At 36.5% G+C, this 27,360-nt stretch overlaps 1 protein-coding gene across 3 annotated transcripts in view; it reads left to right on the forward strand.

The window, feature by feature from the left end:
- Positions 1-27,360, forward strand: part of LINGO2 (leucine rich repeat and Ig domain containing 2) — a 317,069-nt gene that overhangs the window by 28,619 nt on the left and 261,090 nt on the right. The window contains exon 1 of one of the 3 annotated variants that reach the window (XM_031060280.1): positions 24,980-25,096. The exons of the other annotated variants lie outside the window; for them this stretch is intronic. The gene's annotated coding sequence lies outside the window, so the exon portion shown is untranslated. Of the gene's footprint in view, positions 1-24,979; positions 25,097-27,360 lie in introns of those variants that run through there. 3 annotated transcript variants of the gene reach the window in all.

Genomic DNA, 27,360 nt, shown 5'->3' on the forward strand with positions numbered 1-27,360 from the left:
AATACAAAAAGCATAAATAAAATATTCATCAGTCTGTCAGAAATTTGAAGATGGCATCCAGCAGCCAATTATTCAAACCATAAAATGTAGTCAACAGCTTCTCTCAGTGGATCACAACATCTCACCTAGACAAAGAGCTCTTCATTTATTTGTTTTTGGTATGCAAAAACAAAGTAATTGTCAACCATGTAATTGAGGCTATGTAATAAACTGGTAATTCCAATCCTGTGTGTCTATGCTCTTAAAAGAATTCTACTGTATCCATTTCTGGATTTCAACCTACAATATCAGGTACAGGAAGCAGTTTTTTGAAATATTCCCTAGTGCTGCTTTTTATCTCTATTGAAAATTTTAAGTTATTTTACTTTTCAGTAAATCATCGTAATGAAATACATTATTGACAATATTATATCACCCAAATTTTATCAGGAGAAAATATTCTCTATCTTTAATTACAAGGTGAATATGGTAATATGGAAATTAAACAAGTTCCAGCAAATGGTTTGGGGCTTTAAGAAATACAGAACTTTTGTTGAAAGAACCTACAAGTACATTTCTTTCCATTATATGCCTGGGACTTTCCAGGGACTACTTCTCATAGCTAATCATTTTTATAAATAACTGATCTTATACATAAAAGGAGATGGGAAAAAATTTGTTCAGAATCATCACAGTCACAGGGCAAGTGAAGGTGATCTTAATTAACAATGTGTGTTCTATGTATTCAGCATTGTTTCAGTGTCATTTTGCTGTACAATAAAGAAGCCACTTTGCATTGACTCTGATCATATGTCCACAGGAAGAGTAAACTGCTTCCTTTACAGGATGAGTAAACTGTTTCCTGGAAGCAACTGAGCTCCACTGTCTCTGTCAGGGAGCACAAAGTGCAGCTTTGCAAAAAATTACTAGCTAGAAATCAGCAGAGGAGATGCTGTCAGGAGGAGCTGGAGGCAAGAGTGGAAAAGGCAACAGAATCACACAATTGCAGAATGAACTAGGTTGGAAAAGACCTTTTGGATCACCAAGTCCAACCTATGACCTAACACCTCCTCATCAACTAAACCATGGCAATGAGTGCTACATCCAGTCTTTTTTTTAAACACATCCAGGGACGGTGACTCCACCACCTCCCTGGGCAATCGGGGGGAGGAAGGCAAGAGTCTTACTGTTGTACTTCATCTGTAGAGCAGTTCAGGCACTTGGGTGCATGCAAGACTGAGAAATGAAGATCATGGCCCTGCAACTCTTGGTGTAGGGCACACAACAGTCACACAGTGTCTCTTTGTGTTAAAAGCCTGAAAATATGGTTACCAGTCTCCGGAGACAGTTGTGGCAGCTGCTTTTCTGCCTTTACAAGGACTCTGCCATATCCCCTGGAAGACTGCAAAGCAAAGTAGCAAACTGAGTAGTTATAGAAATATCTTTAAATGGCTAGTATGATTACTGTAGACAGTTCGCCTTCCTTTTTGAGTTTGGTAGAAAGTCATTTTTTTCTGATATTATTACTGTAAACCCTGCTGGAAATAGGAATGCTCTCTCAGGTTGTACTCCTCTTACCTAAAGATTTGTGAAGGTGCATAAGCACAACAAGAATTAGAAAAAGTAGATTCTGCCTTTTTTTCATGGTTCCAGAAAGTCTCTTTAGAAAAGCAACTTCACAGACATCATCTGAAAATTCATGAACATGTGGAACTCCCTAGAAGTGAAAAATGTATAACTATTCTCTGAAAGTTGTTCTGTGGGAAAGGAGGGACAAATTGAATGACTGTGGCCAGAGAATTTCCCAGTGCTTCACCTTGCAGGAGCATTTAGGCAATTTGATAACAGAAGAATTTGCGCATAATGAAATTCAGCTGGAAAACTGTGCTCTGGAGAGTGAGCTGATATTCACCACTACACTGGAATTCTTCTATTGAAAGGCAACTTGGAGATGTCATGCTGTGAGCAGACAATGTTTTAAAACTGTAGTTTCTAGATCAGCTTGGAACATTTTGAACAAACAGCTTTCAGGAACAACATGGATATATGAGTGTTCTGTGTTACTTTATGGAATGGATTAGTCTTACTGGCAAACATTTTTTGCAAACATTAGAAATACTAAAAATAACTTCTCTAATTGAGTTTATCAGACCTTTGTCTGAAGACTCAGACATGCACATCCAAGTTTTTATTGATTATATAGAAAATTATTTATAATAAAATTTTATTCTATATCTAAATGTTTATTGGGAATAGACCAAAAATTATTGACACCTATTGTATGCTTCAAAATGCAGATAATAAGAAAGAGAATGGAACTGATTTTAGTGTAGTTCTGACTATTTTGATAGAGACCTAGAAAGAATAACACAATGACGCTGTTAGAACAGTATATTCATAAGTTTTTGTGCTTTATTTAATCATACCTAAGCTGTAAAGAAGAAAATAGAAACAGGTACAGATGAAAAAGACAGTCGGGATGTGTTCAAATGCAAATTATAGCAATAAAATATAAATCTTAAAATGAAAACAAAAAAAAATTTATTTGTAAACTATTCATTTAACTACATTGTTAGATTAAAACTTCAGAGTTTTAACAGATGAAAAATGGGAACAAAGTCAGATATAAAGATTTCTTTATTGCACTTACTGGGAATCTAACTGTTTGATTTTTTAAAACAATTTCTTTCTTTCTTTTCACTGCTAACAAGTAAACACATGGATTTCCCAATGCTCTAAATTTTTATTATTCCTAGAATCCTAATACTAATAACTTTTTAATTATTTAGGGATAGATTGCCCTTTAAGGAAACAACAAAATGATAAACTTTTCAGAACCAATCTAAGTCAGCATCTTTCTGAATTGGGTACAATAATAAACACTATGAGTCTCCACACCACTGTAAAAAATCTCAGGTAAGTTTAAGCACTATTTGAAACAGTGGTGTTGAAATTTCAGAGAAAGGCAGTGTAAAGGTGAAGGTAGGTAATGGCCAGATACATAAATTCTAAGAGAGTGTTAGTTTGTTTTTTTGAAAGGATGGATTGTTACTTAGATTACAAAGATATTATGCTGTTCTACCAGAACAGGAGGTTTAGGAAGAATAAATGAGAATGAATAAGACTATTTCTAATTTAATGGGATTCCATTTGTCATTACTTATTGGATAAGCATGAATGAAAAATTAAATACAGATGTTGCATGCATGTGTGTGTGTGCGATGACTTGATAGGGCATTGAGAAACTACTTCCAGAGTAATTCTAGCCTAGGAAGAATAAAACACTGAGAGTCATCAGCTCAGTCTTCATACGTGTCCAGCAGTTTCTTAACTGTGCAAAAATTCCTAATTTCCCCTTTTGAACACAGCATATTTGCCTGGGTAAAAGTTATCATGCTCTGTATATGTCAAATTTTCCCACAGAAAATCTTGCTTTACACCAGGAAAGTCACTAATAAGATAAGGACATTTCTTGAAAACAGTGAAGTTAAAGGTCACTACTATCACAGAAACATTCCTTGGAGTTTTTCATGAATTTTGTGAGGGTTTTAATGGATTTTACTGAATTTGCTCTTTGAAATCTCTTTATGTCAGCCTCTGCCAGCCTCTGTTGCTTGACTGAAGAATATTTCAGCCTTAGTTGCTGCAGTATAGTCAAACATAGCATATTTTTTTCTGTATAATACTGTGTAACTTCATGTTTTTATTAAATTCCACAGTTCATTTCAGTCCTTCTTCCCCACTATGCATTGTTGGTCATGTCAGTAGGGAAGATTGTCATTTCCTAATCTTTTCTCTTTTAGAAATCAGCATGGGCTTAGTAAAATAAGAAATGACTAGTGGAGTTAACTGTTATCACTGAACGTGCACTGAAAGATGAACTTGAAAGACAAAGTTTGAGACACACAATGTTCCGTCTGCAAGAGTCAAATCCTGTTCCCATTTAAACCTGTTGAAATGTTGCCATTGAGAGAGCTGGAAAAAAAATAATATTCAAGAAGTAATTCGATTTGTTAGAAGCCTTATTTTTCTACATGCAGAGATTTTAAATTGTTGCCCCTTCTTAAATTTAATCAACGTAATTGTAGGCAGGTTTTATCCATTTTTATATTATCTTTTTAACTAAAATAAAACCTGGCCCAATCCTGTTTAGGTTATTAGGAGGGTTGAATATTTTATCTTGTTATTAAAAGAGTTGTAGAAGTCAAATCAGAAGGGGAATGTGAAGTTATGCAACTATTTTAATACAGACAATTTAGGTACTTGGTCCCTGGAATTTTTAATAAGGTTTTAATATGGTCTTTGGTTTCTTGTTACTATGACTTGCACAGAGCCTATCATATTGATTGCTTCTAGATCAAAATAAAATCCTTTGAAATTAACATCTTTCATTAACTCTGTCTGGAAATCGCCACATGACTTTTCCCAAGATAAGGCAGAGAAAATTCAGTAAATCAAAACTCTTATTTTTGATTTCATAATAAATTTCCTTTCATTTGAAAATGAAAGCATAAATATAAAACTAGGTAACTCTGTGGAGAGGCAAAATGAGTTTCTAGGGCCAGAATATTTGCTAGTCCTGAAATTATTTTTTCAATTTTCCTTTTTCATCCCAAAAAGTGAGCCAGCATAGCATTTATTCAAATTATAATCTGTATGTTTGTTTATTTGTTTTTGATTAGTTTGAAATATATTTGGGAATCCATTATTCAAGCAAACCCATCTGAAGTTGCTGCATTTTGATTTCCTTTTTGATGGCCATGCAGTAAAAGGAGTTCTGTTCCTTTATAACAGATAATTTTAAAACATAAATCAATTTTCTAGTCTATTTCATAAGTGGTGGTTAGTGTGATTTTTCAGAGACATAAAGAGAAGATTTTTGTTGTTTTTTAAAAAGCTGTCAGACTATGAAGAGAACTGCATTGCATATAGCAACTTTTGTCACAGCGGCCAATTACAGATTTTTCCTCTCTTTTGCCAAAAATGAGTGGAAATCCAAATTATGCATTCATTATATTAGTTGAGGAACTGACTTTCTGTTCTCCTCAGAGTTACAGCACTTCTAAATATAATGGTCAGAAATAAGGATAAACAAAATCCTTGAGAAATATGTAAAAAATTACTTGAGTAGAACTGAAAATTTCCAAACATTCCAGTTACTCCTTCTGTTAGTATAAAAACTGAGGAACAAATTGTACAAAATGAAGAGAGAGTATTTTCACTGGATTCCAATGGATCCACCAGGTTGGCTCTTTTTCAACCAGCTCTGAGTTGTTAATTGGGAATTACAAGCCCACTTGTGGCAGTCATATTTTTCTGTCTTCTCTGCAGGGGTTATTAGTGCTTCTATGCCAATAGTAATTGTTGCATAGAATATCACTAAGAGGGATCTGGAAAAACAAATGAGGGATAAATTTTGTGCAGGCACAAAAGGCAGACAAGCACTAAGGAGATCACCAGGGATGGATTATGTTCCTTTAAGTGTAACCAGCAGAACTGCTCAGGCAGAATAGAATCTCACAAGTGTCTCAGCTTTTCCTCCTGATGCATAGACTCCCTTGCCATCTACAGACAGGCTACTTTAAAGAATTAGATGGAAAGGTACTGCTGTTTACAAAGTGTCAGGAGATGCTGCAGCAGATAAGAGGAATAACATTTTCTGAGAAAATGACTGAGATGTGGGTGAAAACAGGACAAATATTGTGTGAAATGTGGTTAATATATACAAAGATTAAAATATGTGAAAGGATATTTAAGAGTAAATAATCAGTGAGAAAAGTCAGAAATAAGGGGGGAGATGTTTTCTTAGCAGTGCTTTTGTCATTCCAACTCTAAATAAGCAATTCTACTTATAATCCTTTTATGATGAAAATGTGAAATATACTTCTGCAGAAGTTATCTATAGAGAAGAAGTTTTAAAAGTACACTTGCTACATAGATTGACATTCAAATTGCTGTATTTTCTTCACTCATGCATTTTAAGCCTGTAGGGATGACAGAAAGATGTAACAGAGCTAAAAGATGAATAAATTATCTGAAGGTAGTTATTCTGGAGATATTTATTATCACCTGCTCTCACATCTGTAAACAGATGTGGGTTATTTCCTATATTTTATCATGGAGTTAGGAAAGTTTTCTGCACACACTATCTTGATGGATATGGATGAGCTTGTGAAAGCTGACAAGACATTGAGGCACCCCTTATATTTTGCATTCATCTTTTATGTTTAAAGTTTAGGAGGTCACCAGCTTATAAATGTCCTAGCAATAGGGTCTGCAGTTGCGGTGAGGATGGAACTAAAAAAATTAACACAGAAGAGAAAAGTGGATCTAGAGGACAGCTGGAGTCTGACCGTTTCATGCAGCTTTGCTGGACAAATGTGGAGGGTTTTTTATATATTTGCTTTTCTTATTGTTTTTCAAGAATTCAAGATGATGGGTGAAGTCTTTATGCTAGAGTTAAACCTCTAGCTTTGTGTTTTCCTACTGGATAAGTTGAGACTATGGGTCAGAGTAATATTGCTTCAGGTTAATAGGTTTGCTGTTTTGTTTTATTTTGTTTTTCTCCTACTCATTGATACTCTGTTTTTAACTCTGGTCTCATAAACATACTGGCATTTTTCAAACACGAATTAACAAGAAAAGGTTAATTTTATACTTTTTGGGAATTTCAGGATAACTGCAAAAATAATACCACAGACTTTTTACTCTATCAGTCTCTTTGACAGTCTCATTCAATAAGGAAGCTGTTGTCTGAATGTCAGTTTATTTGAAATTATTCCCTTATTCCATACTAAGACCCATCCAGGTAAGGACAAAGCTGCTACTACAAAAAAGAGGTGTTTGTAGCCACCCCTTCTACTTCATCTTGACAGCAGAGTCCAAATTGCTCTAAGCAACCCAATCTAGCTGGAGCTGTGCCTGCCCGTGATGAGGGCTTGAACTGGGCAACCTTTAAAGTCCCTTCCAACCTTGTGATTCCATTCTGTGATTCTCTCATTTGTATTTGGGCACTGACCAAAATCACCTCTTCTCAAAGCTGATTCACTTCACCTCTTCTCAAAGCTGATTCACTTTGGAATGAGTATCATGCTGCCTCCTTGACAGAGGATGAGGACTGTAACAACAGTACGCTGACCTTCAGCTCCAGTAAAACAAAAAGGCAAGGTTTGCTTGGTAAGAAACAGGCTGAGCTAACAGGTCTAGCTACTCCCTTTCAGAGGAGAGTCTAAACTCAAATAACAGATAGCATAGAATGTGGTTGAATTAAAGGGAAGGATGGGAACAGAGATATTTTGTGTGTCCCTGAGGACATATAGGATTAAGCAGATCTTTTCTTGGCATCCCATATATAGATAAAAGCCTTAATCCTTTCTGCACTCCTGAAAGGTAAGTCTTTTACCTTTCTTCAGGTCTCTACCAGCTCTCCTGTATCCGTCCCAGTATTAGGTCACCCACTGATTTTTAGATGATTTTTTTATGTTTATGCAAACATGGTATAGTATGATGCCAGAGAAGCAATTAGCCTTCAGCAAGAGGGTTATTTGCTTCAATTTTTGAGAGGATAGTCTTCTAATACAGCTAAACCTATTTACTCTCAGGCACTCAGCTTCAGTTCCATTAATTTCAGTTTAGTGTGACACTCTATAATTTATACTTCCCAAGATTTACATGCATCTGCACTACCATTAGTTGTATTTGTTGTGCTATTAGCTTTAAACTTTTATAAATATCACAGAGATGGCAAATAAAGTGTCAGGGAAAGTGGATGATGTATGAAAGAGTATTAATATCTGTCTGGAAAGATGCACCAAATTTCTTCAGGGAATATACCAGCTCCCATAAGATAACTATTAAGATTATCTTGGGCTCTGAGGCTTATTCCTGGAGTGTATTGATTCTTTATAGTGTTGGTAGTTCTTTAGGTATAAAAATTGATGTTACCACGAGAGTCATAACTCGTGTGTCTCTCTCTGGTGCTTCCATCTAAGTTTTGTGTAAATTAAAGACATCAGAACACCTGGTTATCACCGTTTAAGACGTTCAGTGAAGCTTCTCTGTTAGAAAGAAATAGCCTTTCTTCCCTAGGGGGTTTTCTTCCCCCTTTTCTCTATTTTGAGAATCACACCGTAAAGGATGGTCCTCCCTAGGGGTGAGAGCATCCTTTATGGTGTGATTCTCAAAATACAGAAAATTATATTTGGGTTGCCTTGCATGAAAGTGTCAAATAACATGAAAGGTGATATCTCCCAGTTCTTTGTGATTTTACAATCCTGTTTTAAATATTTTCAGGAGATGGGGGGCAGGTCACAAAGGTGAGACCAGATGATAGTCCTAAATGTTCTAAGCAACCAATACTTGTCAGAACAGCTGCTATATAATTCAAATCTCAAAAAAAGTAAGTACGACCATGCACTCTCTTACCCCATCTTTTTTTTTTGTGTGTCACTAGAACAAAAGAGTGTGAAAAGGGAAAAAAAGATAAAATGAGATCAAGTGATCTTTAATATGAATAATAATGTCCTTAAGAATGATTAGGAAATCTGTGTAGCTATTATCTTGTTTTCTTGCATAGACTAGAAATTTAATTAGAATCTGGGTCCAGCATTCCTATTTTAAAAAACATAGTTATGATTCTGCTAGCCCCAGAAAAAAGTGTAATCTCTTTTCTGTTTAATTTTTCTGTGTACATCTGACTTGCTCTTTTGAAATTTGATTGGCTTCATACAGAAATCCCAATGAAACAAGAAAAGCAGAGGGAAGTTAAGCAAAAGTGATAACCTATCAACACATTTTTTAATATTTAAAAAAAAATGAGCTTTCAAGCTGTCCATGTAGGTACACAATCATCTTTCATTCAGAAGGACTCTTGCTGATTGTTTCAAATCTCAAGTTCTTGTTCACACTTAGTTGTGTAATGTTTTTGGATTTCTGCAAGGCTTTTGATACTGCTTCTCCCAGGACCCTTCTGGGCAAAATGTCCAGCCCATACCTGGACAAATGCATGGTGACATGGCTGAGAACACAGGCACAAAGGGTTACAGTGAATGGGCTGACAACAGGTTTGAGACCTGTCAGTAGTGCGTTCTGTCATCCTTGGCCCTATGCTCTTCAAAATGTTCATAAATTACTTGGATGCAGGACTCGAAGGGATACTAAGCAAATTTGACAAAAGCGCTATACTAGGAGGAGTTTTCAGGCCCTTTGAAGGAAGGGAGGCTCTGCAGAGAGACTTTGATGAGCTACAGAGCTGGGCAATCATCAACCATATGAAGTCCAACAAAGGGAAAATGCTGGATTCTGCATTTTCCTGGGATGGGGTAATTCTGAATGTACCAACAGAGTAGGGAATGGGATGCTGGAAAACAGTGCCATGGAAAGGAACCTGGGGATCCAAGCTGAACAGGAGCCTGCAGTGCCCCGGCAGCCAGAAGGGCCACCTGTGTCCTGGGGGGCACCAGGCACAGCATCACAGCCAGGCAAGGGAGGGGATTGTCCTGCTCTGCTCTGCTCTGGGGCAGCCTCACCTCCAGTGCTGGGAGCAGTTTTGGGTGCCACAATAGAAAAAAAAAACAAAAAAAACCAAACCAAACCAAAACAAAACAAAAACAAAAACAAAAACAAAACAAAACAAAACAAAACAAAACAAAACAAAAAAAAGAGGTCACTTGGTCTGTTCAGCCTGGAGGAGACTAAGGGTAGACTTCAACACAGTTACAACTTCCTTGTGAGGGAAAAGGAAGGGCAGGCACTGACCTCTTCTCTGTGGTGAGCAGTGACAGGGCTTGAGCTCAGCCTGACAGACTTCAAAAAGTGCTTGTACAATGCTCTCAAACACATGCTGTGATTCTGGGGATGTGCTGTGCAGGGCCAGGAGTTGGACTCTGTGATCTTTGTGGTCCTTTCCACAGCAAATTCTCTGTTTCTGTGTCTCCAGGTAAAAATTAAACTACAACATGTTTTATGTATAATTAAAATAATGAAACGTTTGAATTTTCTTTTAATTCTCTTAAAGAAACCTCATATTATTAGCTGCCTTTTTGCACCATTTTACACAAACTGGTGAAGAGTATTTCTTTTAGTATCATAACCTAAGAGACTGGCATCTCTGACCCAACATAAAGCTGACTGCATAACAAAGATTTGGAGAAATATGGGCATTTGCAAATTAAAGGCCTGCATCTTCTCAGCCACACTAAATGACAGCGTAATTATTGGGACAGTGCTGGCAATTGCTCTTAAGGCTTGATCCTCCTTCCTAGCAGACTATATCAGTGGGATTCTTGCCACTGAGGGGAATAATATCAAGTTTTGGTCCTGTTTCCTCTGCAAAGCAACAAAAATGTGTTTGATTTTGATACTTAAAGGAGGATAACATATTTGTAAATTCTGATAAGTTTCTTATTTACTAACAATTTTGACAAACTGATAATTTTTTATGACTATAGAAACTAGTTATCATTTTAAAAACAGAGTAAATTTCATTCCTCAAGCATGATTGTGAGATATTATATTATCTGTAGGTTAATAGTCCAAACAGAAGATTCTGCTTGGTTCTTTGAACTTGCGCTTCAAGGCAAGTTTGATCATAATTTTCCAGACAGGACAGCAATAATTTGAAATAAAGGATCATGGACAGTGAAATGGTGCCAATGTAGACAATTCACGTTTTGAGAGTTCATCATGACTAGGGTAATTTGACCTTAGTGGCCGTTTGCTCATTTAATCTCTTCATTTGGTGAAATGAAATAACCCTAAGGGTAAGAAATTGTTATTTGAAACATCTCAGTTTTTGGTACATTATATGTATAACCTTTTGCCTGACTGTGGATATATAAAACTTCATGAAGCTACCAACTGTGCTTGGAGGGGGTCCCAAAATAAGGGTCAGACTCTGTTTTGCATCTCAGAGATTGTGATGTCTTTGGATCCTTTTCTGGGCAGTCCTACAGATATTAATACATGGAAAAGGGAAAGCAAGCAAAAGAGAGGGGCTGTGATTAATACATAGTTTCTTAGTATTCAAAATGCACTCGTGTCTTTGAGCTTACAGGACTTAAAAATTTACCAGTTGAGTGAAATTTAAACCTATTTTAGGCATTTATTAGCTGTTACTAAATGTTACAACAAAACTCTGGGCTTTTCTCTTTTTTTAATTTCCACTCGTAACTAATATATTTGATGCTAACTTTACCTTTTAGCATTGTGGAATACCTGTGGTACTAACAGGAATATCACTACACCAGCATTGATGATCTCTACTACTTATCACTTAGTATTCTATTCTTGTCAATGGGGTGGTTTTATTTTAAATAAAATTTTTCTCTCTCAGAAATCATGTGGTTATAATTAAGGGTTCAACTGGGACCTAGCAGAGAATATCAACTTTGAGAAGAAATGGGCAAACACACATTTTAATGACATGGTCTTGTGCTTTACTTTTATGTCTCTGTTAATAGTTACATAACATGAAAGGAGAAGGGTGACTGATCGCAGTCAGTGTTGTCTGCAGCTATCACTTCTTTTGGCAAGCAGGAGGATTTCAGATGTTATGTAATGTCCAAAAAATATCTTTCAATGAAATAGCGCCATCATCACAAACTGTCGGTTCATACGTTCTCCTGCCTTGGCTTCCTTCCAGCAAAGCTCATTTAAAATATACTGGCTGGAGCCAAAATGCATCATGCAATTTTCTAATATGCATTTCTTCGTGAAAGATAATGTGGTACATCAACTCATACAACTTTAAGTTAGATTGCAGTTAAACAAGATTTATATTGTTCTGTGGGGTTGAAAAATAGTGGGAGCATGAAATTCTGATGTGCTGTGGGTTAGTGCAGTTGGACAGAACATGAAAAAAAGAAAGGATTAATTACTAAAAACAAAATTAAAGATGCCATTCTCTGAAAACTGCAAGTAGTATAGAGCTGATTGTCTTCATTGTAGTATAACTGATGTGTCCTGGAGTGATAACCTTGCCTGTGCATGTTTAATGACACTGATAGTCACAATAAAAGAGTCCTTTCACCAAAATTTTCCAGGCTGAGCATTCTGCTGGTAGAAAAACTGACCTCCTTGTTTCTTTTTGCTGGGAGAACAGGTCAGGCTTCTCTTCTGAAAGCTGTCTTGTGACTACAGTTATGTCTCAGGTACTGTAATGTCTTGACCTCTGTCAAAAAGACTTGTGGCTGAATCTGTGCTTATGCCTGTAAGCTTCATGGGTGTCTTGAGGGAATCTGAGAAGCAGCTGGACTATGGGAAGGCAGGTCCTTGGGGAATGTGAAACCATATATTCAAGAGACAAAGATATAACCTGCTTAAACAAGGCACTTCCTATAACAGAGTTCATATGAAGTTAGGAAATGCATTCACAAATAGAAATATACTAGCTATTTAAAATAAATAATTACAAATAATAATAATAATAGTAATAATAATAGTTTCTGTTTTCATTTCTCTAAGAGAAACCTAAACATAGTGGCATCTTTTTTAGTCTTAATGTTAGTAATTTTGCATTTTTTGATGAAAGTGAGGCAATTTTCACAGCTGAAGAGCAGTCATTGATACACATTCGATAATTGAGTCAAACATAAATCACTAATTTTTTTACACAATAATCTTCTTTTGCTACATGCTGAACATAATATAATCTGGTTTAACAACAAGTCCAACTATTAAATCCACATGAGTTTTCACAAATAGAAGAAATTATACAAGGGCTGCAGAAAGCTGTACTCATTCCTTAATTAATTCATTCATTCATGCTTATTTTGTGTTTGGTAGTACCTCTGAGTTTTTTTTCTGTGTGTGACTTGTTAAGCATTGAAATAATTCAGCTTTAAAAGGTATCACCATAACATTTGTTTTTTTCCTCTTATGAGGAGGTTGTACAAAAGTGTATGCCTGTTCTACTTATTACATTTAAGAGCTGCAAAACTTGGACTGGTTGGGTAAACAAGGATGACTATCAGGCTGTTCAAAGCTGAACATTCAAAACCTGTGATACCTTCTAGTAGATAAAATTTTATCAATCCTATTTACTGATGTAGTTAGGCTGCATTAGGGTCACATACATGCATGGATACTGTGCTGCTATATGAATAAAAATCTCAGTTTCTTTTTATAGAGACCCTAAAATTCTCAAGCAAGACAAAATTACCACAGTTGAGACTTTTAAAATACACTAACCTGTAAGCAGTGAGAGCTGACAACACTGCAGCTATCTTACTGTAGGAAAACACAATCCAGTGTTTTAAAGGACCGAAGCATTACGCCTGAAAAATTATGTACAGATATACTTTCACAAAATCTTTTGTATAAGCTACCTCCAGGGAGAAGGGAGAGATGTTCTGCATGCTGTTTTGGATTAAATGGGAGCAGGGCTGTTCATAGGAGCTCCAGATTGTGTTATGTTCTTCATTGCATTTCTAAAGCATGGAGTGCATTTGCAGCAGTACCCTGGTCTCTGCTCCAGTACTGCAAATGTTTCTTGCACAAATTACGTCTTTCACTATTTCATATGCGTCCATGTTCCCACTCACAGACCCCTTTTTAATGATAATATAGCCGACCTAAAACCTACCTGCTGTAATAACTTCATGTTATCTGCCCAGCACTCAGTATCCCCTCTCACAAGTGTGAAATAGTGGAATTTTCATAGCCAAAAGAAGGACTGTGCATATACATTGTGCAAGGCAGTCTTTAGAGGATGTACATTGTTTTTGGCATTGTCTACAAAGTACTGTTTGGGAGAGACATTGGCGAATAAACGCCTAATAGGAAATGTCAAAGTTGTGTTAATATGTAATATACATGGCAGCATCCTGGCACCTTGGTATAATGAAGGTTCTCTACTGCTTAACCCAGTGCTGGCCTGGGCAAACCCAGTGAAGAGGACAGGAGTTGGCTCTCTCAGGTTCATGCTCTTGTCATCTTGCCAGGAGCAGCCAGTCATAACATATGGTTGTGATTTGAATCCTTAATGAGAGAGCATTGGGACTAAGCACACAGGAACTAGAGTGGACAGCCATCACAGCTATTGAGGTTTTCTGGTGGACCAGCAGACCACTTCATTATTCCATGAGAAAACTTCCAAGCATAAGATACAAAGTGGTGAGTTACAGGATGTGGAGGTGTAACCACAGGTTTCCTAGGAAAAGAGTATCTTTGTAATGATTGAGAAGGAGTTTTAGAGTAATGTTTGGGCAACATTAGAGTAATACCCCTTTTGAAAAACATAAAAAAACATTCAAAAGCAGAGATTCCATACTGCCTCTTTTCCACGTGTGTTGCCCTTAATTCCCTGTATGAGATAGAAATAGGCTGCCTTGCTGGAGACAAATATTCCAGCCAGACCATTCCTGTGCAACTGTCTTGAAACAGCTGCATTACTGTTTGCAAGCAGCAGCAAACACCAGAAATTAGCATCTCAATCAACACCCTTTGTTCAGGGACCACAAATGCCAAGTGGTGGCATGGCACCCAGAAAATGTGCCAAATGTGTTGATCCCATGTTGTTTCCCAGACTGACTCCTGCCAGCCCTGAGCTCTGGCAAACCCACATTTCTTTAAGCAAGGCACTGCACTTGAATTAAATATGCAGACAAGATTTTTTTATTTGCATAAAACATCAGGTTGTTTTGGTGGGTTTTTTGTTTGTTTTGACCTGCATAATCACCAGGTTTAGTTCTTTGAAACGTGGAGGGAAAATTGTCATCTCAGATGACAATGGTATGGTAATAAGGTTGTTGCTGGCTTTCTTATGGCGATCACTTCTATGACACCACAAGATGCCCTTTGTGACCAGTGATAACTTGTTTTACATTTGCTGTCAGCAAGTCAAAGTTCAGTTTTCACATTAAGTTATCTTATAGAAGGGTATCCACACTGTTGATTGAAATGAATTCTAACGATTATCAAGTTGTCTACTGTCATGGTTGCCAAGATTTTTCTATGGCATGTGGCCAGGTTTAATTAATGGTTAGGATGAATCTGCAGATCCACTAAAAATGCTTTTTTCCTGATCCCACCATGTTACAAAATTCTGTGTCACAGACCTAAGTCACTCTTATTGTTAGGGAAACAAGGAAAAGCCCTCAAAAATCTGAGTTTAGGAGAAAGATCATAATCTGCTTCCTTTGACGTTCTTTCAGATGAGTTTCAATTAGACATGCCATTTAAAAAGAAGAGCCGCAGTTTCCAGGGACAGGGCAGTGGCAGCTCTCGGTAATGGGTAATTTCTCATACAATTCACTGTTAATCAGTAGCCCAGTGACTCTGTGTGGCTGCCCTTTGTGCCCTGTCTACCCTACAGGCCTCTCAATCCTCTCTGCCTCAAAAAATGCTTCTGAATTACCTTCAAAATTTTCCTTTGCTGCTGTCATTCCTAGGAAAAGATATTAGCTACTTATGCTTTTAAGACTGGGCTGACTTGAGGCCTTACTGAGAAAGCAATTACCTACTTGGTCTGGCAGTTTCAGTGGGACATCATTTTTCGAGAATGAGAGCACTTGAAGGAGAATCTTTCTTGTCTCTTGCTAAGGCTGATGCTGCATGTTGGAATCTCATCTCATGATGGTTACCTTCAGTTTGGCAACTTTTGTTTCCCCTTCAGCTCTAAAGCTTTTGACATCACCATAGAAGATCAGAAAAATATTGGGATAAATTTATTGTGGCAGCAGAGACCAATAAGTGAAGGCTTTAAAGTACACTTTCGTACTTTGTTATTCTAAACACCAGTTCTTTATTCCACTTACAGTTTTCACATTTATTGCTAGTTCATAAGATACTGGTCATCACATCTTTTCAACAATTTTATGTAAGGAAAGGAAAATACTATTCATAATAAAAAGAGTCTTGGGAATGATAGACTTGATAATGGCTGTATTAAAGTGAAATAACTGAACGTAAAAACATGTTGTCAGTGTAAAGAGGAGAAATCAATGCAAAAATACCCTACACATTGCTTGTAAATGACCACTGAATACCACAGAATTGTAGTCAATTTTGATTATAACAACTACGCATGTTGCGCTTACTGCAAGGTAACCTCCAGGTATTCTTGAAGCAGAAGGAACAGGAATAAACTACAGGATTTAGCTAGCTGAATAGTATTTAATTTCAGAAAATAGTATGATTGAAACATATATAATACAGGTAGCTAGATTTTTCAAATGTAAGTATGATTACAACTGTTAAAAACATTAATCAAATGTCCTGGGAATTTTTTCAGTTTACATATTTATATAATAATGTCTCATTAGTCTTATTGCTTATAATGCTTGTCTGTAATAAATGTGACTTGAATAAGAAAGGTGGAGAGGTGGGATAATACAGTGAAATACAAGAATCTTGCTTTAAAAGAAAACTGACTATTTTCTTTATTTATGTTAGAGCTCTGCAGGTAGTCATGTTATCTGCCCATTTACTTTTATAAGCAGAACATGAAATCTTTTCAGAAGTTATTTTTTGAAATAAATAGATAATACAATGTAAAATTTAAAAAAAAAATAGTACTAAGAAATGAAGATTCGCATTTTTGATCCATCAATTGAAGAATAGAAAAAAAAGCAAGAAAACCAGCGCTTATATTTTTTATCTGATCCTTGCTCTGGATGACTTCTATCTTAATTTTTGGTTCTTGGGCCTGTGTGGTCAATTATGCTTTAGTGCATTAGCACAATCGGCCAGAACCAGGCAATAAGTTACTTGAACTCCAGTTCAGTAACTGGAGTTAGCATTTCAATGAGAATTTCAGTCAGCATTTACAGAAGGCTGATTGTCTTTATTAAGAAACCCATACTTTTATACCTCAGTTCGCTACAGATGGAGCTAATTTGTCTTCCAATCAAAACACCATCACCATTGGCTAATTAAGAAACCACCCTTTGGTATATAACACATTCCACATGCTCACAATACCAGGTACAGCAAGTTACGATAAGAATTGTTTCTCATTTTTTTCTCTGATTATCTCAGAGCCTTTGCTAGAATGATGCTTGGGAAAGTTGTGCTTCTCTCTGTGGCTAGATAGCTGGTGCAACATCAGCAAAAAAGATCTTGCAAACAAATTTGCTCAAATTTGTTTGAAATACCCAAAATTACATGAAAAAGGAGACGACATAGAGACTAGGTAGCTTGTTCCACTTCATTAACAAGAAATTTTCATCCTCATAACTTCTAGCTAAGATGTACTCTCACAATAATTTTCTGCTAGGTTTTCTTCAGAGGCAGAGCCACAAAGAAATAATTTTGTCAAAAGGGACATAAACATACAGAATGAGTAATTATTAAAAAAAAAAGTGTTAAATTTCCAAAAACTCTGAAAAAATTAATGCTTTTTTTATAATACAAACTGAAAAGCAGCACCAAAACACAGTGCAATTCGGCTGTGCTCCCTTTAATTGCTAAATCTGGACTCCTACAGTGCTGTCTTTTTAGCACCACTTTCTAGAGAAAAATCCCATTCAATGTTTCACCAAAGTGTTATTTTGAGAATGTTTAAACCCATAGTGACTGCAGAGAAATTTGAGGATCAATCAGTATCTTATAAAGCTATTGGGCAAGGATTGTGTTTTAGAAGCAGACATCTTGAATCATAGTTGACACCTTAAGTTTCTGTGACAGAGGAATAAGATAAGTAGGACACATTCAGAAATAAAAGATTGACTTTTCCAACAAGCTTTTTATTGTTTCACCTTTCTTAAGAAAAACAAAGCTATTGTTCTTCTTTATGCAGTTGCACAGCTTATGCCTAATCACCTAGGATAATTTTTGGGGATATTATCCATGTAGAAAGGAGAAAAAGAGCAAAAATTCAATATAAAATTAGGAAGTGCTTGAATGGTCTTAGAATACTGAGGAAGAAGACTTATCTGTATTTAAATGGAAAGGTAAGATTTCTATGCTAATTTAATTAATTGGTGCATTTATGGCATAGAACAAATATGGAGCTCTGTTAACTCAGGTAAACTAAGCTAGTTTGGAAATTTGGAGCAGGTGTCATAGGTTACACTGGGCAGTGCCTGCCAGGAACTGCTTAGTGTTTCTGCTTGACAGAGTCTCAGGAGCTCTATATCTTGCTCTGTGGGGTGATGGCAACATGTCCAGTAGTGTCTTGAAAACCTGACCTACCTACAGTTCTATAAAGGGATTATACATGTACATGTGTGAGTATCCATAAAATCCATAAAAGTGCGTGTGTGCAAAGTATGCCCTACAGAGAGAAACTTCTTTCTGAAATATGAGTATTTTCTTGCAGTATTTCTCCTTCATGCTATCTCTGCTAACCACTTCAGCGCAGTGAGAAGAATCAGCTTTCAAACACCAGCCAGATTTCTAGAATCACAGAAGCATTTTCAGACATTTTGGTGCTTCTCTGAACTGGACAGTTGAAGCTGCAAAGCTCACTGATAGCCAAGTATCTGATTCCTTCTTACGCAACTGTCTCAGCCAGACCTAGGGATATTGCAGCAAAATATTTGTTAAAACCAACTACCTGATATTCAGCAATGCTTATATTAACAGTAAAGACTGATTGAATGTGTTTACATCTAAACATGCGTGGGATGTAATTTCTAATTCATTATAACTATAAGGATATTTTCCTAAAGAAAATATAAATGTTCCATATATGCAATTATAGTGATATAAACAGCTTTAATTATGATCCTAGCATAACATAAGAGTTAAAAATATTTCCAATTAAAACATTGTCAAATACATATCTTTGAACATTAAGGAAACAATGGAGTAAATTAATCAGCAACATTTTTATTCTAAACTTTGAAGGTATTTCTACAAAGGTCTAAAGACAGGACCGTGTGAAGAATTATTTAATGTAAAATTGTGATAACTGCATATTATTTTAAAATAATATTTTTTATGAGTTTCCTCTTTCTATGGGGAATATAAGCTGAAATGCACATTTCTGATACCGGAAAATAATTATTTGTTATCTTATTGTGTTATTCACAATATTATTAAAATCCTGCTTAATCATGTTGCCTGATGTCTGACATCATAACTAGAGTAAGGGTCCCTTATTATTTTAGATAATATTACAGCTTCTGAATTACTTTCTTATTAACAATATTTTCAAATGGAAAAAAATATATTTTACTTTGCTGTTTTAATATAAACCAGTGAATGGTCTTGTTGATTATGTCGAAAAAAACCTCATGCACTTCTTCCCTGCAATCACGACATATTGTCCTTCATAGCACTATTTTTTTCTTCTGATTTTTTTTTTAACTAAATGAAAATTTTGTTGAATAAAATTGAATAGTTTGTAGAAAAATCTGATAATACATGAAATTGTTCCTTTGAGACCTTCTGAACCTATACAATCCAACTCCTGTTCCTACACAGGACAACCCCCAACAGTCACACTATGTGCCTGAGAGCACTGTCCAAAGGATTCTTGAGCTCTGTATGGGAGTGTGAGGGCAACTATACAGTCCTTAAGTGAAAGATGCTGCTAATTTGGGGCATGTATCCTTGGGTTTCAATCCTATCTTCTGGTGTGACTGACCTAAATATGACAAACCTTTAAAAGTCTATTGAGCTTTCCGGAGTGATGTATGGAGAATTGTTTTCCCAAGTTTGTAAACCAATTTTTAAAGTGGTTTTAGTACTTATTGTAGGGGAGTTATAATACAAATGCAAATTACTGTCATTAGAAACCTTGAAAGATTAAAATAGCTAAGAAAAAACTTTTCGAATGGCTAAGTCTACCTGAAGTTTAAAAAAATAACCTTTATTAATAGGTCTTATACCATTCCTAACTGCAATATTCAGAACCTGTAGTCAGGTTATGTCAGAAAAATGTCCTACTCAGATGAGGTGTGAGACCATTACTAATTTTAGGGTTGCCTTTTTTTAAGAAAAGATTGCTGTTGACTGATGCACAAATAAACTCAAGAATATCTCAGAGTTTTCTTTACCATACATTTAGCTCATTAACTGAAAAGAACTTTATGAAAAACACACATAAACACTTTTCACATATCATTGTGCTATGAACATAAATTGCAGTTTCAAATAATTCTGGTAGCCGGCTGAGTTTTTGTGGGTTTTTTTAAAGATACATTCAAGACTGTATAATGTTAATCCATCTGAGTACAGGGAAAAAAGAAAGTCAATAAAGATGTTGCAGAAAGGTGGAAATTACACCTTCCTGTGTTAGCAACCATTTACCCCCTAAGAAGAACTTATTTTCAGCAATTTTTGCTAGGAGCTTTGACAAGGATGGAGGGACCCAATTACAATCACCAGAGGACAACAGTCTGCTGCTAGTTAGTTTTGCAGCAGACATGCAGAATTTCTGCATGCTTCAAGGAGCCTTCAATTGCCCTTTTATGCTTCTTACTCATTTCATAAGTAGAACTGCAGCTGTTGAATGCAATTGCAGTCTGTCTGCCATCCTGGGGTGCATGAGGAGCACAGAGTGAGGAGCTCCAAATGGCTTTTTCCTAGCACACGCAACCTCTATTACATGCTCATCAGAGGGACCTCATGGAGAAAGTACGGACTAGAATTTTGTACCACAGATACTTTACTGGACAAACTGAATGATACAAATATTTTCCAGTAAAAAATTAACTTAAAAGATTTCACACTGAAGAAGGAGATGGTAGCAACTGATGATGCTCTATGGCTGTAAACTCTGTCCTCTCCATAGAAACCCTTTCCTCCCTCGTTCTTCAAAAAGGAACACTGGTCAGACAGTTTTGTATAAATATATGCTTTGTACCAGAATTGTCAAAGGGCAATGTTAACCAGATAGTTGATCCTTGATCTTTGGTGGGACAGTAGCTGCAGTTACTCGGATCCTACTGGGACTTCTAGAGAAGATTGATTTGCACTCTGGTGTGAACAGTTGCAAAAGGAAAAAGGAATAAATGTGTCTTCAAAGTTTATTTCCCACACCAGAAGCTCATTGATTGGGAAGGTGAAGAACACAAGCAAGCAGTTTTCACAGGTTTTTGTGGAGTATTTAGGATTTTCAGAAGATCATAAAACACAGCCATGGTAGGAAGGTACAACCCTTGACTTTGGGAAAAATCTCATCTTCTTTCTCTAAGTAGCTTAACATTCTACACAAGTTTCAGAACATGCATGTGTATAACCATCCTCTTCAGCTCTCCTTACATTGGGATGGTTTATCATTCAAGAACAGCAACATAACTTGAAACTAGTTTATCTTATCTTTACAAATAACCTGCAATTAAACCAGGGATTGTTACCACTATAGCAAATACTTTTATCTGTATCAATAGCCATTTTTTGAAAAGGGTGTTCTATAAACATCTTCTCTATGAAAATGTTTCTTCTAATTTCTTTATAAAACCTATTGGGGTTTGGTCTGAGATGGTTAGTTTTGGGTTTGAGTTTGGATATTTTTTTCTCAAATTTTAGTTGCTTTAGTCTTTTAACAAATTTTGGAATCTTTGAAGTACTGGTGTATCTGTGTTTCCATTTTAAGCTCTTCATGCAAACAAACCATAGCAGTGTTAATTTCTACCTGTTGTCCAGCCACTGAAACTATGAAATTAATTATTCTCTACTCAGGAACACCTTGCAGTCTATATCTTCCAAAGTAAAACCACAGTTTAAGATTAGAAGTGTCACAATCACTAACGGAAGTCTCCAGCCTTTACATTTATGAGTTACTTTATGGACAAGAAAGTACTTTATAGGTTTTCACTTTAAAAACTGAAATGGCTTTGTAGAGCCTCCAAGAATTGCAGTAAGCTTATCACAGCCTCAAAAATCTGGTTAATGTAATAAAGTTTGGGAGGAGCTGATAAGATGTCTAACTTAGTTTCATAGAGGGAGGAAGAGAGAAGAAACTAATAAGCTCAAAATAAAGGACATTTTTTCGTACTAAATAAAGTAAAAAAACCCTCTGGTTTCATTGTGTTTTTATTTAACTTTAAATGTCTTCAGGTAATGGTATATCCAAATATTTCACAGCAGAATAACACATATTAATGCAGTGTACATGCTAGATCTCCTTTATCTTCTCCCAAACCTAATACCATCAGAGCAGAAACTTTTCTGTGTTGTGGTTGTTTGTGACTATCGCTAAATTCCCAACCAGCTGCTCCCTCACTCATCTTCCTCCACCTTTTTTTCTCTGCCAATTTTCATTTTCAGCGTTCCTTTCTTTCTTCCAGAGCTGATGACTGTGTGCTTGTAGTCAGTCCCCATAATGGTTTGCCTTTACTCTTCTTCCTCATTCTTTACCCTGCCCCAGTGGGTCTCTTTCCCACAAGATGCAGGATTTCAGGAGCAAAAACCTCTTCTTCAGGCTCTCCATGGGGAATGCCTGCTCCAGTGCCTGGAGCAACCTCCTTCCCTCTTTCCTTCCTGACCCCAGTGCTTTCACTACTGTTTCTCTCACTTTTGCTCCCCCCTCCTCTGCCTGTGGGGTGGTTTTGGTCTTAAGTATATTTTTCCAGAGGCACCACCAGCATGGTTGCCAGGCTCAGCTTTGGCCAGTGGTGGCTCTGGAGCTGCCTGAATCTGCCCCACACCCAGCACAGATAGATCTAGAGTTAGTCCTATGCAAGGAGAGGGCAGACCTTCAGGTTCAACCTCTGAGCTACACGTGTTCTTTGGGGAGATCCTGGCACTCTGAGGGCTGCCCTTAGGACTGAGGACAGGTGGCTATAGGAGCCCGTATGTAATTCCTGTTTCTGCTGCTTGGGGATCTCCACATGGCCAGCCAGCTGGTCTGACAGAGAGACTTTTCCATGGGGGCAGCTTGAATGGCCTCCCCTACCTCAGCTCAGTTGGGTGACCTCAGTTAATAAAGTGGCCTGGAAACAAATGCCATCCCTCCTCTATAAAACCCTCCTTCAGGGTCACCATCTTGCTTGACTGTTAATGTGGTTTCAGGATGATTCCTGGTTTACACAGCCTCAACGCACTGTTACAAGTGATGCCAGCAATTTATATACAGACACAAACAGGACAGGGTTGCTTCAAATGTGTCTAGAGCTGTTTATTTCTCAGCATCTGTCTCATTACATGATTTCATTCATGCAGAGATGCGAGCAGCTCGCTGTATCGGCAGCAAGCTAAAGAAACTTAATGTTACAGCATACCAAATACCGTCGTAGCCAATTACACAAAGCAAAAGCATATTGACAGTGACTTCTTCTCGATCTTGCTGCAACTGAAGACTGTCTTTTTCCCACCTTCCTAAAAACCCTCTAACTTTATAGATTCCCGCAACAAGTGAGATTTTTCCAAAATAACTGCCTGGGTGTTGCAGAGTGCTGGGTGCTGCTAGAGACAAGACTAGCAGCCCTATCCCCACATCCCTAGGAATAGAGGCAGGCAAGACCAGGACAGGATTTCTGACTGTGGGTAGGGGCAGGATCATGCCCAGGGTAGCTGATCAAGTGGGAGTCCAGTGTCACAGCTTCAGCGAGAGCAGCTCCAGGAAACATGATCAGCCTGCAGCATTTACACAGCCATTGTCACTCTGGTCGGGAAGAGACGGAAATAACTACAAGAATAACCTAAAAAGAAACAGAAAAACAGGTGAAACTGATGCAACAAAAAGTAGTATTTGTTTATTTTTATGTCTACATGTACATGAGTGGGATACAAATTCAGCAAAATAGCTTTCTTAATGCCTCGAGGAAAGATTTCTTCTCTTGATAGAGCCCAACTGCAGACTTTAAAGAAATTTTATTTCAGAACATGTTTTTGTAATCTCCTCAAAAGGGGATTTTTTTTTCCTATCACAAAGTTGCCAAAGACATATTTTCCTTTTTAAATATTATTAAGAACTATTTTCCCTAAAGTGAATCACATTAAAATTCCTGGTCCTTATAACTCTGCAATATGAGGAAAATGGGGATTAACACTAAGCGTGGATTGCAGGTGAAGGTGAATCAGTGGTCAGCCTTGTTTTCTCTCAGGTACAAATAAGTAGAGAGGATCAGTGACAGTGCTTTGAACCCTCCAGGTTCACTGAGCCTGAAGAGACAATAGGAAGAAGGAGAAGTTTTGAGTTTGCTTGAGATGTTGCAGCTTGAGACAGATATAGCATGAACCTTGCCCCTCAGATTGTGATCCCTTCCCCAAGCTATTTCCAGAGTAAGATAGAAATAAAACACCCTTCTGATAAATCTGGATATAAAGTGCTGTGTAATATTTAATTAGTAGTTAATTAGGTTTTAATATAATGTTTTTCATGTAACTTTGTCTTTGAATACTGTAATATTATTTTTGAGCACAGTATTGTCACTGAACATCTTGAAAGGATGGAGGTGTGGCAAGCACCTCCTGCATTAATGTTTCCATTTAAATTGAACTTGGTAATTTTAATTACTAATTCACAACTCACCATAAACCTAAAATTTCTATTTTCATAAGTGCCACCAGACAAAAGTTCACGTTCTGGAAAATAAAATATTGTTGTAAGATAATTTGAAAGAAGTTTCAATCTTTGTTAAGAACATAAATTATGCTAATTGTGATATATCTGTTGGTATATTTTTGTTTGGACTGAATTCCTTAGCTGTCTCTCTGCAGCCTGAAGTGCCCCAGGAGCAACCATTTCATTACCTTTAATATGTAATATCTGTCAGAGGCCAATTTTGCTGTAGAATATTTCTTATTCTTTGTAGGTTGTTTTTCTTAGATCTCTGGTTTTACTCAAGATGCAGCTAGATAAACTGATTAAAACTATTATGTTAAAAGGATTTCAAGCCAAATATTTAACCGTTAAGCACCAAAAGTTCTCATGGATGGATTTTTCAAGTTTTTATGGGGGTAGAAAAGAGACCTGAAATATGCTGTTCTTGGGAGCCATGAGGAAAATTATAGCCAGATGCCTTTCAGGTATAGGAGGAATTTTGCACAGCCTTTTTGATTTTGCCTTGCCACACACAGTGCAGTATACAGGTGTGGCACTTTGCCGCACAAGTGTCTGATTATCAGGGTTTCTTGAAGGCTGAATATTTTCTTTTTTTCTTTTCTCAGTGTGCAACCACAGAAGCAGATGTCACTAGGTGCAGCCTACTGAAGGAAATAGCAATGTTTAACTGAGATCATCAATTGTTTGAAAGTACTATCTTTGCTAGCACATTACATAAAGGTAGGCTGTTCCTAATAACCCTGACATTAGAAAACTTTAAAATGTGATGAGATAAAAGTGTGCAGAACACTTTTGGCTCAGTAAAACAGTCTGAGCTTTTTAATTTTCTAAGCCAAATGAAATGAAAGAATTGTGTTCAAAAATTAAAGTTTTAAAGTGCTTTCTTAGATATTAAGCTAAATTTATCCATGTCTTACATAACTCAAAGTCTCTGTAGTCTCAGACAAGTTTTGAAAACAAAACTGAAAGTAATACTGCTGTTATCAGTTGGTTTTTTCATGGTATAATGTGTTTCTAAGCTATGGAAGTCACTCTTTTGAGGATGTATGGGCTCCAGAGGAGGGAGGATGAACGATCTCCATAAAAGAGAATAGATCAATTCATGGCCACTATACCTGATAGTAGTAATCCTAACAGGGTGGATCTGGACCAGGAATAGCTCCAAGGTATATTCAGCTGATCAGTCTAGTCAAATTCACTGTTTTAACACCTGTTTTCATTCTCTTTCTAGAACTTTGACTAGATTTAGAGCTTCAAGTTGAACCAGAAATTTACAGTACATGCTTAGCAGATGCTGTTGGCATGTGAGTAAAACAGGAACACAATCAGGCTGGAAACAAGTTTTGAAGATCCCCTTGTACCAGTAATATTAAAGTCTAAACTAAACAAGAGCTTAATCTGATGTCAAACTAACCAAACTGAAGCAATATATAGAATATTATAGAATTGTTTTTTTAGTATGAGTCACAGTCACCACAGTTTAGCAAACAAATGGTGTAATTCTGGAGGCGACTCCATCTGGTTGCTTGTAGTGAAAGTTTCCCAATGCTGGACTTGGTTATGTGCAAATGATAACTCTTTATTTTCAAGCATTCCTGAGTCCATCAGCTGACTGTTCTATAGAAGATGAAGATATATTTTTTGTAGAAAAATTATGTATGCCTTTCTGCAAGTCAGAAAATCAGTTTTAATTTAAGCTGCTGCCTTTATTTTAAGGCATTCCATACTGATGTTTTGATGCTTGGTCAGTGTAACACACAGAATGATGCAGAGGACAAGAATGGACTTTACAATGGTTCCATCCAGTAAAGATAAAGCTCAGATCTGAATACTGTCATGCTCAATTTTGGTGGTATTTTTTTATTATTATTATTATTATTTTCCTTCTGCCAGAGATACACTATGTAATATTTTTAGGTCAACTGACCATCAAAGGTAATTTAAGAGCACCAGTTACCCAAGGTTTTGATTCTCTAATTCTCATTGGGTGTTTTATCATTAGGACATTCTTTTCAGGAGAAAGGGAACAAAAAAAAGGGTGTAGATCCCACTGGATTGAAGAGATAAGTGCTTTTGTTTTGTTGTTGTTGTCTTTGCTGTGGTTTTTTTTTGTTTTTTTTTTTTTTTTGGTAGAACCCCTATGGAAAACTATTAAATAGATAACTGCTATGGCAAGCACTTTTTTTTTCCTCAAAGAAAATGTTTGTTTATTGTGCAGGATATGCACTTATATATTCAAGACTGGCAGTGAAAACTGCACTGTGATTTAGCAGATACATATAGTATAAAATTTATGTTAGCTGGATTTAATGCATTTCTTTTGCTGCTAGAATAGCCACAGGAACTGCTGCCATAAGTAGAAAAGACAGGGATAGGATCCAGTCACCCAGAGTCCAGTCAAATAACAAAACTGAAATGATCTACTATAAATTTTGCTAGATAATTTGTTCACAGATACTACTGAGATTTCAACTTCTGTAATAATTTTCACTGTTATTTTGATTCAACTTTGTAATTTTTTTCTGATTCTTTCCATTTTGAAAAACTTTCCCCCTTCAGTGTATTTTTATAGTGGATGATTTCCCCTGGCATTAAATCATGACTATTCCTAAAATATTTGCCTGAGAGCTTTTCCTTCCCCATTGGGAAGAGACATCAAAGAGTTATCATCTAATTGATTTTGTGTTTTGTCTTTTTCTTCTATGAAAAATTAGGTCAGCACAACACAGGATAAGGGAAGAAAAGCATTTAAATTAAGACATAGCCTGTAGCTTCACCAAGACCTACTCATGTCCACTGAAAACATTTTAATAGGGTTTTTTTCTGAAAAGATATTTACTTAATATGAATCTTAGGGGTTTTGTTTTTGAAGTTTTTAATCTAAAGTTTCAAGAGATTTGGACATTGAAATACAGTGGCATAGATGACTAGAATATAGAGATTGAATAAATTGTCCAACTGAAATGGAAGCTTTGAAACTTCCT

This window comes from Geospiza fortis, unplaced genomic scaffold, assembly GCF_000277835.1.
Source record: "Geospiza fortis unplaced genomic scaffold, GeoFor_1.0 scaffold240, whole genome shotgun sequence".
NCBI classification, from domain to species: Eukaryota; Metazoa; Chordata; class Aves; order Passeriformes; family Thraupidae; genus Geospiza; species Geospiza fortis.